Here is a 16,571-nt window from a genome sequence, read left to right on the forward strand (position 1 = left end):
AGCACTCCCCACCCCACCAGCTTACATGAGTGTCCAGGCCAGAGGGGCCTTCGCTGTCAGTCAGTCTCATCTTGTGGCTGCAATGTCCTTTCTATTGGGATGTTATATCTGAAATGTGTTCTACAGTATGTTTGAGACACTGAATGATGTTGCAATATGTATAGAAAAGGGGCAGTGTTCCGAAGAACTATCATAAATAATCACTTTTAAGTTGACAAGGTTTTTTCCTTAAGATATGCTTGCATTTGCATACAGATATTACTCTCTGTACCATCCATTTCCTCATTATTCCTGCTTTCCTCTGATTACCACAATAAAATAATTTAACACATCTATTCAGTTGAGTCCCATATTTTAAAGAACACATTAAAGGCTCATGCTCCATTTACAGTATATAACTATTTGCTTAAGTTCTGTTCTCTTCACTCCCTAGGATCCTAAAATTCACAGCTAGTAATAATGATTGACATTAAATGTAATTAGTAAGCTTCACTTTTAATACACACGTATTAATAAACTTCATTGTTAATAAATGTGGTATGAGTGTTAAGCAATTTGAGTTAAATATTGCAATAATTTTCCAAGCGATGTATGCATAAATTCAGTACGTAGTGATGATATTATTTCCACTAAATTCGGGAGCCTTCTAATGCGATCTAGCATTACACCAAGTACTGTACTAAGTCGCCCCTTTTAACTGTGGGTTAAACCTGTTTCACAGCTACTATAGCTGTAACATGTGGATGCTTTACTCTTCTCTGTTTTTGGTATATTTCAAGGGGGAGGTGCCAGCCCAGTCACGGTATAAAACAAGTGACTCCCTTTGCTTTTGTTTCTATTCAGTGGTTCGAAACAGGGGTGGGTATTGGTTGCTATGTATTGGATAGAATATGTTCATGGTGTGCTGTAATTTTACAGGGCTGAATCTGTAAAATTCCTAAGCTGCTTTTCACCAGGTAATAAGGAAATATATCTTTAATATATTTAACATTTTTCATATCTAAAATACTTCTAAATAGCATTTGCAACCCCTAAAGTGTTAACGATAATCAATTATACCATTAAGGGTTTTCATTAAGTGAAAGTCTTACAGTATATATTGTTTACACATCTTTATATTGTTTACATCAGGGGTTTCTTTTCATCATCCTGAGAACCTACACAGGTTGTTTGATGTTGCTTGTGAGGTCTTTGCTTAAATGAATCCTAACTGAACTAACAAGTCGCTATTAGAAAGCAAGACAATATGAATCAGGTGAGAATATACCAAATTTACTTTTAAGACATCAAATACACAGCACCCAAAGCTGATTTATATACAGTGCTTCACATCTGGATCTGTTTCCAGAAAACAATGCATATACTGTACAATTCATTGAGTGTACTAATAAAAATGCCTAGAAAGAACTTGGAGATGTACAGATTTGTCAGCATACTTAAATAATGTCTGCACTTTGGACATTCAAAACAAAGCAAAATCATATGTATCTACTGTGCATCTCTGTGTAAAATTGGTAAGTGCATCCATTATATCTGTGTTTAAAAAAATATACAAGTTCAGAAAAGTTCCTATGCTGGCTTTCCAACATTAACTGTTATTTTTGTAAATAATTAATTCTTTTCTATTTCAACTGTTTTGTAAGTGAGTGAATTGATGCCATCTGTGTCCATTGATTCTCTAGTGTGTGCAATCTTGTTAAACCTGTAAACAGAAATTGTAAACCATCAGATTTAGCTATGGCACTCTGCATTTGGCAGAGATGTTTGCATATTTTAATAAAACACATAAAACAGTTATTACCAGAAGTTTGGAGATATGGTATATGTACAGTATACACATGCAGATATTGTAGATTTGTCAGGATAATATCATGGATCCAGTCCCAACCAGGCCAATCAAAGGGTTAGGGTTAATTCAGTACCTCCATTGGTACCTTTGGGGTATGGGGCAGCACAGTGGTACAATAGTTAGCAATTGCTGCCTTGTAGCACTGGGGCCCTGGGTGCAATTTTGGATCTGGGAGCATGGAGTTTGTATGTTCTCCTCTTGTTCACGTGGGTTTCCACTGGATGCTCTGGTTTCCTCCCACAATTCCAAAAACGTACTGGCAAGTTAAATGGCTTCAGACAATTTTGCCCTAGTGTGAGTGTGGCATCCCCTCCAGCACATTTCCTGCTTTGGGCCATTTGCTTGCTGGGTAGAGGTGGTTATAAAATGGATGGATATTATAGTGAAAAACAAAGCGCACCTGACATGTGCACTTTAGACTGAAAACTGATTTTCATATACTTCTTTTAATACTTTCAAAAAAAGGTGGGAAACCTCTTGTGCAAGTATTACCAAATAACAAGGAAAACTGTCAATAATATACAGTATATAGCACTGCATGCAAATCCCATTACCATGCGTAGGGGTCAAGAGTATATAATATTTGTAAAATAAGAGCCTGTTCAAAGTAACCATACAAAAATTAGAGGAGCATTATATTAGAGGAGTAACTGCAGAACCAGTTTTGCACATCCCACTAATGACAACGTTTTGTAGGGCTTTTGCTCAAAGTTAAGGCAAAGCAACAGGTAAACCAATAACTTGCTAGCTATATGCTCTTGCCTGTTACCAACTGTTAGACTGCTCACACTATCTGTATGCATTTTACTGTACATAGGAGTAAAATATCCCTTGCTTAAGTGTCTATTTGATAGGGTAGTTACAACATTTGTTGCAGTTGGATATGTGTTCTACTGTGCTCTAATTATATCATGAAAGACAATGTTTCTTACTACTGTGAGAAAGAAGCTGTTAGTACATCCTGGCATGAAGATGCCATTCCTTCACCAAAAACTACCACAAACATTACATTTATAAATAGTAATTTAAAATTCATTGTCATTCTTTGTGGTCAAGGATGATTTGCATTGAACCTGGAGGTGACTGATTACTCAGCCACAATCCTGTAAACAATTCAAAGATTGTACTGTATTGTACTCCACAGCTATCATGACCAAAAATGCCTATTCCCAACTATTCTGTCAGTGAACAGCTAATTGTAAGTGGCTGCTTGGGGAATATACTCTGATACTCTAATATACTCTAATTTATACAAAAATATTACTTAATGTTATAAATACAAATACTTATAGATATATATTAAAGGCATAATAAGAAAGACATACTAAAAAACAAAATACTCTTGTCTAGTATGTTTTGGAACTTCATTAAAAAATAGAAAACTGGAAATGGAATGGTGTCATAATATATGGTAAACGTCTCTTTAGAACATGAAAGTAGTTCTTAAATTGTATTAATTTACTTTTTATAAATTCAGACAAAAACAAAAATTGAAGTCTTTTTAAACTGGACAATATAATGGACCATTCTGAAAAGGCACCTGTAGTAAAATGACATAAATGGATACCTCTGTGGATTGGGTTCATTCTTGTGGTCTGTGTTGTGCCGCATCATTCGGTATTTTCCAATGATACCATCAGGTCGAGTTATAGACATGCCATGAAATATTACCCTTTAGAAATAAAACAAATATTAAAAACTTAGAACAAAATGATTCAATAAAGCTTATGGTAATTGATTTGTACCAAAGATAAAATGATTTATCATTTGTTGGAAATACATAATGAGCATCTTTGCATCGCATGTAATAGTAGCATTACCATTTTACAGTCTAATCTCAAAAGATACTACTGCAAATGTTGCAGGTATCACCATGTTGGTTTACATAGTTTAACCACACAAAGATGCATAAAGTGAATTAAGAAATAGACTAAGTCTTACTGCTATTACATGCAAAGTTTATGAGAATGATAATTAAAACTAAAGTATCATCTGTATGAGAACAGGAAAAGTAATAGTGACAGTTAAAATGACTGTTTCTAGACAGGTGAATTTCTCGAGTTCTATAATCAGGTAACAACAATAATAGATATGAGCAGCACACAGCATTTGGTATATTTACCATTTTCAAATAGCTTTTATTGGTCTTCATAAGAGTATCTCAGATAGCAGGCCGTATTAATTTAAGTAACTATTTTGATTGAGATCTATTTATTGTGTTGGAAACAAAGATGAGGAGTGCTACAATTTTTGTGATCTAAAGCAACAGTGAATGGCAGTTAGTGACCTACTGCTCCTCCTAATTTACATCGATGAATTAGAATCCAATCATGTTTGCATATAAAAGTATGCTTTTCCTCCACTCGGAGGACATGTGGTATGATGCGGCCTCATTCACCCTGTAAGGTTAGCTTTGCCACTTTGCAGCACCATCTGCATAGACATTGCATGTTTTTCTATTTCTGGGTGCTCTGGGAGTCCTCCCACACTCCAAAGACATACTTGTAGGTCAACTGACTTCTGGAAAAATTGGCCCTGGTGTGAATGTGTGTGTATTTGCACCTGTGTGCCCTGTGACTGGTGTCCCATCCACGCTGTAACCTGCATACTACAAGTAACTACATACAGCAATGTACAGTACATGATAGTCTGATCAGTCAGTATTGATTTTGGTAGAATCCTTATTTGAAATTCATTACTTGACTGAGGGATCTTACAGACAAATATGTAAATGTAAATGTAAACCATTGCTGTACACAGACATAGGCCACTCAACCTCAATTGTTCAGGTCATTAATCTAAGATTGCAAAGCTAAATTTATTTGTTTGCAACAACAAAGTTTCTGAAAACTTATGTAGTCATTATTTTTTTCTATTTTTGCTTATGTGTTTTTCTTTGGATTTAGAGGAGTAGATTGTATTTATAATTACATAATATACATTACTTAAATGTTTTATAACTCCAAGCTTTAAAGCAATAAAATGTGAAAACTGGAAGGATCTGGAAGGTGTAGTGGACAGACCCTGTCCTGCTTAGCTTCTGACATCTGTCCAGATCAGGCAAGAACGTCTTAACAAAGGTGATATGTTGAATGCTACAGATTTACTTGGCTATTACTGCATACAAAAGCTATCAAAAGTATTTACCCCCTTGGATTTTTTCACATGGTTTTGTGCTTTGTGGCAGTGATTGACACAAAACACTAATTTGGGAGGACCTGTAACATATAAACATCATAAGAGTTTTTTGTGTCAAGTAGCAAAACAAAAACAATGAGATGCACTATGATTTCAAAAGGTAACACTAAAATGTGAAAAAAAGGCCAAGGCCACTTTTGATAGTCACTGTAAAATAATCTGTATTAAGGTTTTCCGTTTCCATCCTCTTCAGAAGTAGACAGACTCACGTTCAGTAAGTACAGAGAAACAAGTGTAAAATATGACATACAAGATATCTGGGAAAAGTTTTAATGGGGAATGGGAGTCAGTATTTACACAGCGATGAATTATTTGACTTTATAGAAAAAAGTATTGTTTATCATTCCTCTTTAAAGTTAAGGATTCCTGCAGTAGCGCCTATTCTAGTTCCTCGATTTCTACTATGCTGCACATCAGAAACGTTTTAGACAAACTAGACCGATGATTAGGTCAAAGTTCCCTCATCCCCCGTGTCAATTAAGACATTAAACATAGTGGTGCCACCCTCCTTAATATTTTCTTACTTATATATTTAAGTTGGAAAGGAACCCATCAATAATTCAGTTAAACAAAATAGTTTGAGTTTAGTTTTCACAAAAGATGAGTCAAAAAACCGAAAGAAAAAAGCATTTATGTACTCTGTTTTGAAAAAAGCTCAAATATGCGGTACATACCTGAAGCCAAATTTATCCACTGACACAGACAGATGTCTCGGCTGGTTGTAGCACTTGAATATGTTCCGGTCATCCATAGGAATCAAATCCACATCACTGAACACAAAGCAGTAATAGTCGTAGTCTTTCAGAGACTCTGCAAAGCCTATGTTCAGGAGCTTAGCTCGGTTGAAAGTCTCATTACCAAACTGAATCGAAAAGTCAGGAGAAAAAATCAAAACAAGTTTCTTGAAATAAAAAGGTACATCTCTTTTGAGTGCAAGTAGCAATTTAAAAGGTTCACTTTTTCAATCTTTGACCCTTTAATGCCATCTCTAAAACTTTCTTGATTCTTTTCTTAACATCTGTATTAAAATATTCACGTTTTAAAGGGGAGAAAGAATTCTCTTCTTTATTAATGTGCAGTCACTCAAAAAAAGATTAATTATAACTACTTCAGGCAAACCCTGATTACTCTCTCATATCAGAACTTTGCTCTACTGAAATATAGCCCAGTACCTCTATTCCTGACTGATCAGGCTACCTGTTCGTCTTTTTTTTAGGGCAGAGAGATCAAACAAAAACCATCCTGCACCTGAACTTTGAAAGAACTATTTTTAAGATGTGTTTTTATGATCATATTTTTTTTTGTTTTTGACACAAGTATTATTTCTTCTGTTGTAATTCATTCCCTTAAAATGGTTTGACTTGTTTTGGGATTATTTTTAGACCAAATTACACATAGTTTCTATTTATACAAGTATTTTTCTGTTTCACCTGGACATACATCTGCTCTCTTGGCTTACCTGGTCAAGGCTTTGATTTCTTAAAATGCTAGTATTTGTAAGTTTCTGTCCTCAGAAAAACCTGGGATATAAATATATACAAATATATTTTTAACTTTATACTTAGACTAACATGGTTAAAAAAATCAGATGCACTGTATACATTGAGCTGTAACACAATTCTACACGTAAATGTAGAAATACATCCTCTTTTATAAAGGGGTGTCTTGTTATCCAAAGAAAATAAGGAAATATCCATTTGCCACCTGTTGCATGGAGAAAAAAACATTTAATTGACTCCAGTTTAAAAAAAACAGTGTTTAAGTTTGGCGTGAAGTGTTTTCTTCTTGTTTGCACAGTGTGCAGAGCAGTTCCAAATAAAGTAATGAAACTAAAGTAGCAAACAGGTGTTTCTAATGGACACTTCCTGGTGTTGAAAGACATGCCATTTTCTCATATGTGTTTTAGTAAAAAGTAAAATTAAATCAGTCTTCAATATCATACTGTAACCACAAGAATTGCTGTTTTGGCCTTAAAAAGCTAACATTAGCAAATTGCATTTTCTTATAAAGGCTTGAACTACCCTCCTATTTGGCTAAAGGCATGGACTGTTATTTCTAAACAATGAAATTTACCACATTTTGTTCCCAAGATATACAGCACTGTAGAGTTTTCTTCTCTGAGTGTAACATCGCTCAATGACATTGCTATATTATATTATGAATGCAATATTATACCTTTGATGCCACTCTTTGAGGTTTCAGTTGAATGTATTGATGGTCCTGCAATTTTCAATCTGTTCAAACTTCAAACAAGTTATTTCAGTTTGTATTTTTAATTAATTTTCGGATTTTTTTTTCACTTGGAAGATCTGGAGTAGGATATGTAAATGAATTGAATGCATTTTAATTCCAGATTATAAATCTGTCTAGAAATATTGTAGAATATTTCTACGCTGACGATACTCAAATATACATCCATACCAAACCTGACACTGATGTGGCTGTCTCTATTCTATTTACTTGCATCTCTGACATAAAAATTTGGATGTCTCAAAATTTCCTTCATCTTAACTGCAACAAGACTGAAGTCATGCTTATTGGCACCCCCCATCAACTTCGTGAAGCCAATCCTGTAACCCTATATGTAGATGGTTCTGTACTTGAGCTTCAATCTAAATTAAAAAACCTCGGGGTTATATTCGATATAATATCGCTAGAATACACCCTATGCTATCACTAACTGTGGCTGAAAAGCTGATCAACACATTTGTGTTCTCTCGAATTGACTACTGTAATGCTCTACTTGCTGGGGTATCTAAATCTACTTTGAACAAACTGCAGTATGTCAAAAATTCAGCAGCCAGAATCCTGACCAGGTCTAGTGCAAATGATCACATTACTCCTATCCTGGAGTCCTTGTCACGACCACCAGCCAGCAGAGATCAACGCATAAGCGAGCTAATCAGCACCAGCAGCGGGTTACTATTAACAAGCGCCGCCGCACAAGTTAACACACCTGCAATTGCTCTATCGTGCAGCACGCCTGGTTATTAATACTATTCTAACCCACTTCTTGTTGCTCTGCCTAGCGTTACTTACCACTTTTTTCTTCGGATCTCGTCTCGCCCCTTGGATTGTTTGCTATCTGTGCCTATTTCGGATTTGACCCTGCAGCTCTCTTTTCGACCACGATTAAGTCTCACATTTTGGATTGTTCGCCACCACTGCCTTTACCGGATCTCGACCTACCTTACGCCTTCGGACTACGACTCAGCTCCTGGTTTTGCTCTGTTCGCTTATTTACCTCCCAACGACTCCTGCATCTGCATCGGATCCTTTTCACCTCTACAGAGCATCGTTACAGAATACCGAGATTGATTATGGATCCCGCAGACGCACAGACCCTTCGTTCCCTTCTCCCGCAGCATTCCCAAACGATCACCCAGCTTCAATCTCTCCAACTGCTCACTAACCAGGTCGCCTGGCTTTTTTCTTCCCCTGTTTCGCCGGCTCCCACACCGATTTCTGTAACGCTGCTCTGTACCACCATCCACAGTCTCCTCTGTATATTGTGTTGTGCTTTGTGAAGCCACCTTTAATGCCGCAATATAAAATCAAGTTTATTATTATATAATATGTATTACTGTAGTAGATACCTCAGTAAGATGCTACAGTATACTCTTCATAATTAAAGGCATGCATCAAGGATTATGTGTCAGATATACAGTGCAAGGGTCCTTCTTAGAGTGATGGGACATACTTAACATGATTACAGAGTCAGAAGTAACATTGAGGTTTCTAACTTACAGTAGATCAAAGGTTTGATTTCAGCACCATCACACTACAACACTGAAGTCACTATGAAGCTGAGGTTGGGAGCCTAGGAGTATAACCTCATTCTTATCACAGTTTGTTAAAGTTTTGTTGTATGCATATCTTCATTCCAGACAGGAACTGCAAAATTCAAACCTTGCAGCAGGAACTCAATTATTATGCACGATAAACTGGCATCAACAAAGACTGGAAGCTCAAGACCATAATAGGGAACAATCTGACAAAGAAGTGTTATTATAAGTAATTTTGCATTTTTTTCAATGCTCAACAACAAAAGTAAAACCTAAGAGTAGAATTAAGTATAAGTTTATTTTTTGAAGGTGAATAAAGCAATCTCAATATGAATTCTTACCTGGTTAATTTTCATTTCATTAATTCTCCTTTCTGAGCTCTGGATTTTGAGACTTTATGTCTTCCGAGCTTACTGGCTCAGAAAACTCTATTCTTAAAGGGCCCACTGCAGTGGAAATAAAAATTAAAAAAAGTTGTGTAAATAGTTTGCTTAAGGCATATTAACAAAAGGAAGAAGTGGATCAACCACAAACAATACTAAATTAACTCAGAAAAGTTGAAGACACACCTCTCATACTCTAGCACACTATTGAGCTAACCTCATCCTTCTGAAATGCATAACTAATTGGTGTTTAATTAACAGGCTGTAGAAAGATCAAATATATCAGCTACCAAAGCAACCATAATGTTGTAATCATGGCCAACTTCTATAGAACTTTTCATTTCAAAGGATCTATATATGAGAGGAGCCACTCATCCACCACTAAAGTGTAATATTCACTGGGTGGTGCATGGCTGCCATTGTGCACCTGCAATTCCACTACACAGTAGTTAACACAGAAAAGTGGGAAGTTGCATTGCTTATCAAATTATAAGGGAACTTTAGGGGGATGGCTTGGGCAAATCCAGACTGGAATTTAGCCAAAACAATGGAGTTAAAATCCCTAGTCATAATTTAGATGAATGGCAATCATCAAGAAGTCAGGACCTCAGTTAGGTCTACTCCAAAGAAATGCATCTCCCACATTAATGTAGGAGACTGATCACTCATGTGAATTTTTTGGAGAAATAGTGTTCAAGAATGAAGAATGCCATCTATTGGTTCACAAATACTATTCACAGCAGCAATCTGTTTTTTCCAAGACATCTCAATTTCCACTGCTTAGCTTCCGAGATCTGATGTGATCAAGGACTGGTCAACCTCCCATTCCACTCAGCTTTAACTAACATGAACTGATTACCTCTTTATGCTGACAATATTTAAATCTTGAGAAAATAGTTAACTTCTGTTTCATATAATATACCCTAGTTCTTTTTACGGGAAGAAAAAACATCAGAACACAAGGAACTGGAGGCTGGTTGGTCCGAGGACCTCATGAAGCTGTCATTTGATTAGAAAAGTTATTTTAGAGAAGAACATTCCTACTAACATTGTTTAGAAAACATTAGTGTTGACATTAATTGTCTATAAAAATATAAGAGGATTTTGCCTTGTTTTGATTTTTAATTAATAATCGTTAACACTGTAGAATGCAAATTCTGTGTTTCTTGGGCTGATTGACACGTATACATATAATAAACTCATTTTCAAAATTTCAGTTTGCATGTTGGCTGTTTTGAAACGTGTTCACCAGGACAAGATATTATTTAGCTTAGTTAATTAAATCAAATAATTTATATACATTAGATGCCTAGGCTACATTTGGAGGCAGAATCTCCAAGCAGTACAATTGCCCTGGCTGAAACAAATTGAAGAAAAAGGAGTGTCATTTGCCCTCTCAGTGTTCACACCCTAGAGTGACTGAGAATAAAAAAATATGAAAAACAAAAGAAAAGGAAACTGCCATTTTAGATTGCTTATAATACAACGATACAACAAAATGCAACAGATATGATCAGTGAACAATGTATTTTTCCCCCAAGGAATTGAACTTACCTAGATGCGGTGGGATTTCAGGACATTTCTCAAGTCTTCTAGTCTTTGCTGTTGGCGATCCTGTTCCAAAAGGGCTTGTTACAGTAGAGGTGAAGTCCCATGAACCGACAATCGTTTCAGATTCGCTTATAGCTGATCTATTGCGAGTTAGTTGCTGACTTGGGAGGACTGAGTTACGGAGAACATCGAAAGTTCTGAAATAAAGTAGTAGGGAGACCGAAAAAGACAGGGCGCACAGAAGCACAACCAGCTTGCTCAATTTTTGTAGAAAGCTTCTGTTTAAATTACTTGAGTCAAACATTGTAGATTTAAGAAAAATACCCCAAACTATTATTTTTTAAAAAATAAAATGATGCCAGGCTATTTGGTAAACGAACCCGTTTTGTATCGAACTCCTGCCTTCAATACAAGTACAGGTGTCAGTTTACTTGATCTAATAAAGTTCAAGACCGTTTTTTCAGCGATTTACCTAGAAACCTTTGACTTTAAAAATTAGTCTTGATCGTTAAATATAAGTCGCATAGTAGTTGCCTGGTCTAAACATATACCGTTGAGACTACCGTCTTCCGTGTGGAGACAGTAGTAAAGTACACCTGGCTGAAGGTTTTTCCGTCTTTGCTACTGAACTTAGTTCCCTACACGCATGTTGCCCGCCCCCATCAAGATAGCAATTTATTTGCATCCATTGTAGAGAATAAAGTTTTATTGCTGACTGTTCTTGCTTTCCAGCCATGTTGTTGATTTTATTCCCCCGTATTTTTAAAATATATATACCATTTTAAACAGTTCTCCTGACCTTCACACCCGTGAAGATTCAGTGGAAAATTGTAAAAACGAATTTTAAGCATCCTATTTTATCAGAAAAGTTTCAATATGAATGTAAGAAACAAAAAATGTAAAATAAAGCTATTTATCAGATGAGGATGATAGTTGCCAAATGATCTGAATAGCTTATCCAGGATTTTCTTGAAAGAAGCCGCTGTATCAACTTTAACAGTATAGCTGGATACCTTGTTCCAGATATAGAACCCACAGCACATTGGGTAGAATACATTTATCTTCTAAAAATGCTTCCTCATAGTGTTCTCTAGCTCAAGGTTTCATTCTCAGGCTCTTTCTGATGTTGGGGACCCATAAGCCTGTTGGTTTTGTTCCACCTGAAGACTCAATTAAATCATTAACCCTTAATTGAACATTATTGTTCTCAGTTCATAAACATGTAGTAGGCTGCTTTTAACTATTGCATTTATTATATTAGGTGTTCCTAATCCTGGTCCTGGAGGACCGCGTACACATTGCCATTTGTTACAGCCAAGTGCTCAGTTACACAAAATTAATTAATATGAAATCTTAATTGACCTAATAGTATTAATTTGACCTGACTGACTGTTTTGAGTTCTTAAACTTGTTGGAGACCATTTTAAGAAATTAATGCCCAAACATTTATTTACAATAAACATATAAAGCTGCTATCTTAAGTAACTTCAGACAACATGTTGGTTCACATGAGCAGCTTGGTGGCACAGCACTTAACACTGCTGCCTCGGAGTGGTGCTGGGCCAGGCTCAATGTCTGCTGCTGAATCTGTGAGGAGTTTGCATGTTCTCACAAGTTTGTATAAGTTTCCTCCCAAAGTCCAAAGTCATGCTGGTACATTAGCTGGCTTCTCTAAAGATTGGCCCAGGTATGAGTGTGTGGATGTTTGTGTCTGTGTGTGCCCTGCGATTATCTGGCGACCCATCCAGGGTGTATCCCGCCTTGCACCCAATGCTTTCCAGGAATGGTTCCAGGCCACCATGGCCCTATTGGATAGAGATGACAATGATGCATTGTTTCAATTAAGACCTCATTTAAGTAAGGAGCTCCACTGAAATGAAAACCAGTAAGTGTATTAGTCCCCAGTACCAAGACTGGGAACCCCTGTTCCAGTTCACACTTAACTGTCCTCTTCATATAAAATATCAATGTACAACATTCTTTTAAGTCAGGGATGTGAAATTTTGATCCTGGACAGGTTTTTAGGGCTCTTTAAAGTAGCAACACTTGAAAATCTAGAATAGGCTTTTACATAGATCAGATTTAGTCAACAATGATTTAATTGGGGTCATTTAGAGCTGAAATCAAATGAAAACATATGAACCCACACACCATACATCCTTAGTTTAAGCTCCAATAATTCATTTGGTTACTCTTGTCTGGACTAATTTAAGAGCGGCAATACTACTTTCATGACATGACCAAAATTGTACACAATATTCTAAATGTAGTTTTGCTAGTGCATTGTACACGACAGTACCTCCCTTTTTTACTTTTAACACTTTCACTATATGATTTCCTTTCTGAAAGCTTTGCATGGTATGTGTTTGCACTACACCAAAATGCTTCTGTGCAACAGGAAGACACTGATGTCTGTGAATTTTTTTTCTCTCATTTTCTCGATTTGATTCCATTCAAACTTTTATTCATTCCAAAGGGGCAATGTAAGCAGCAGGCAGTGCAAATACAACACATTCCAAATAAAACTGCTAAAGAACATATTTCTGTTATAATTTGTTTCTTTACCGTGAGTTTATGTTTAACCCCTAAACAGTTGTAATTTTAATGAGCACTTTTTACATTTCCTTTTTTTAGCTGTAATACGAATCTGAGCAGTAGTCAGTTTACTTCAAATTCAAACAGGTAAATTACAGTGTTGTTAAAGCATATACAGGACAGTCAATACAACATCTACAGATGTTACAAAAAATTAGAAAGCCTTTCTCCCTATTCAAAAAATCCACCAAGCATGAAAGGCCTTTTTTAACCAAGGTATTCTTCACTCAGGAAATCCAAATTCCTTAATACAGAATAGCAAGCTCTCTTTAGCAAGGTTCAAATACTTAGCTTCAATCGAGTCTTTTCAGATTATCTCAAATAAAGGAACTGTTTGACAGGAGCTCAGCTGGCTGAGACTTTAAGTCCTCTCCTCCTGTCTTCTCCCTTGTGGTCTTTTATTTTCTGTTATTCTTTTCACTGTCTTGATCTGATCTTATTTGGTGTCTTTCTGGACTGTCGATTGACAATCCAGAATTTAATTAACTAAAACCAGAAGATTCTTTTGATCAGTGTTTCTCACACCCAGAACAACCAAGTAAAAATCCCTTAGTTTGAAGCTCTAGTAAATTGAAATATTGACACTAGTTATTACCCATTGTGTCAAGATTCATAGAGAGACCTCCATTGTAATCTACCACAGCCAGTAGCAATTCAAATACTGTACATCATAGGAGATTTACATACATCATATAACACTTAGAACATTACAGGGAAACAGGCTCACTGCTCCTCAGGCTGTGACAGGAGATCACCTACTGTGCTACGAGCTCAGTTGAGTTCCCTCATCCCTCTCCCAATAGGATTGGGAGCTGTTCTGATTCAGGCAGGTGTGAGAATTCTGAGATTTATTTTGGGAAACAATGTTTGTCTAATCCCAGAATATTTCTCCCAGTCCAGTAGGATGTGCATGTCTGCCTCTGTTTCTCCCTGCTGGCAGTGGAAGCACAGCCTGTCCTCTCTGGGCAGCCAGGTCTGCCTGTCACCCAGTTTCTATGGCCAGATTGTGGTCATTGAGCCTGTACTTTGTCAGGGTCTTTTTATCTTTGCTGTTTCTAACCCTGTTCAAAAATTCGGCTAGTGAGTTTTGTCTGTTTGGTAATATAACACATCATTGGCCTCTTCACACTGAGTATGCAATTACATATTGTCTACTGTACATGTTCACTAATTATTGTGATTAATGTACGCTCATTGTGGAACAAACTGGATGAACTGCAACTCAATTATCAACAAGGGTACAGGAATCTGTTGTAGCTTTTACAGAGATGTGGCTAAAAAACCAAGTCTCTAACCAGGACTTGTTTATTGATGGTTTTGAATCTCTAATCCACCTTGATATAAATAAAGACAGTACCAGTGAGGAGAGAAGGGAATGGTGTTTGTCTGTACATTAATTAGAAGTGGTGTAAAACTGCAGTAGTGCAAGAGGAGCTCTGCGTATCAGATCAAGAGGTTTTGGTTGTTGCTCTTCACCCAAACTACTTACCTTGTGAATTCCTGCAACATTTTTGTGTTAGTGTATAACCATCCTTGCGTCAATGCAGAAAAGGCAGCTGAATATATTGTCAGTGTTAATAATAAATTCTGTCTCTGCCGATGCCCCTAATTTTATTTTAGGTAATTTTATTCATTAATTTATTCATTTTATTCACTTACTTGCTAATTGAAAAGCTTCATCCAGCTCTTAAGGTACAAACTATTTTATATAAACACAAATTTTGTGGCGACCTAAACCAACAGATACTGGTCCTCAAAGACCAGTATTGGACACATTTGCTATATTCTTATCAAAGCTTATTTTCTAACCTTTTTGTCCTCTGGCCTCAACAAAGGTGTTTAATTCTGACACCATATAATTTACCAGCAGTCCCTCATTAATCAAACTTCTAGCATGGCTTTACACATGTTATGTATGAGATGTATAGTCCCATAACACCTGGAAGGTGATACAAAAGGCTTGATTTTATTCCCCAATTTAACAATCCAGGTATGTGGCCACTGTACTTCAGACAAACCTACTCTACTTGCCATCATTGTCCTCAAATCTATCCACCCATATGCCTTCTTTTCCAGGAAGTTTTCTTTGGGTGAGCAAAATTATAACCTTGTTGACAAGCACATTTGGCAGTTAAGCCTGTCCTTGATGAATGGACAACTCAACATTTCATGGTTTTACTTTGCCTACACAGAAGGAGCCAAACAACTTAACAGACACAGACACAGGTGGCTTATCTAGTGTGCCATCATGCTACAGAGCCCAGATAATCCCAACTAGACAACTTCACCCTCTGCCTGTTCCTATCTGTCCTTGGTCCCTGATCTCTGCCACTTTTATCACAGCTTTCAGTGCTAGTTTTCTTTTTGCTTTCCAATTGGCTACAAACCCTGTCTGATTCCTGACTATGACTTGGATTGCACTTTACCTATAACTACCTGCGTGATTGTTGCTTGCTCCGACTTGCACCTGAGTTCACTGCACTGCCGTGTTATACTAAGAGTCACTGGTAACTGTCACACACATTACCATTTTTAAATGTGTCCCAAGGCTTTTTTATCATTTGAAAAATATTTGATTTCTTCAAACCTTTTTTTTTCTAAATACTGTTTCAACAAACTATAAAACCAGTCTGGTCAGGCACTCACATTTGAAGAAATATTTATTTAGACACCTTTATCTTGTCTGTCTAACCAGTCTATTTATCTTATCTAGTATGTGAAGTGTGAAGTGGCAGGAAATAACAAAAATCAAAGGATATCAAAAAAATGTCAAAACTCTTGTAATTAGTGGCTTGTAATTTATCTAACTGTGCATATTAACCTTCATTTCTGTCTCAGACCATCAATATCTGTGTGTATGTACTCTTTGTAAGCATGTCAGTGTAAATGTATACTAACTCCACTCTATCTCCCATGTATCAGTGCCACTGTGTATCATCTCCTCTTCAGGTTTCTCATGTCACTGAACTGAGTGGCGATTAGAACATTCACAAGCTGTAAAATAATCCACACAGACAAATTTCATACCATGTACCATGTACTAATACTTGTAGTATATGAGTGTACTACCAGTGCAGAGAACCATTGAGAACAGCCATATTCGCACATAACCAAGTCCATCCATCTATGTCTGTAGATCTGAGTATCATTGGCATACAAATGATGATTTAGATGACGCAATCTTTATAGATTACCAAGTAGTAATATATA

At 36.5% G+C, this 16,571-nt stretch overlaps 1 long non-coding RNA gene across 1 annotated transcript; it reads right to left on the minus strand.

Moving 5' to 3' along the window:
- Positions 1-1,256: 1,256 nt before the first annotated feature.
- Positions 1,257-3,524, minus strand: LOC148638911 (uncharacterized). The gene is made up of 2 exons (XR_015930849.1): positions 3,417-3,524; positions 1,257-1,702 (listed from the first exon to the last, which is right to left on the minus strand). It is a non-coding gene; the product is annotated as an uncharacterized LOC148638911 (long non-coding RNA).
- Positions 3,525-16,571: the final 13,047 nt, after the last annotated feature.

Source organism: Lepisosteus platostomus, chromosome 27, assembly GCF_059453375.1.
Source record: "Lepisosteus platostomus isolate fLepPlt1 chromosome 27, fLepPlt1.hap1, whole genome shotgun sequence".
NCBI lineage: Eukaryota > Metazoa > Chordata > Actinopteri > Semionotiformes > Lepisosteidae > Lepisosteus > Lepisosteus platostomus.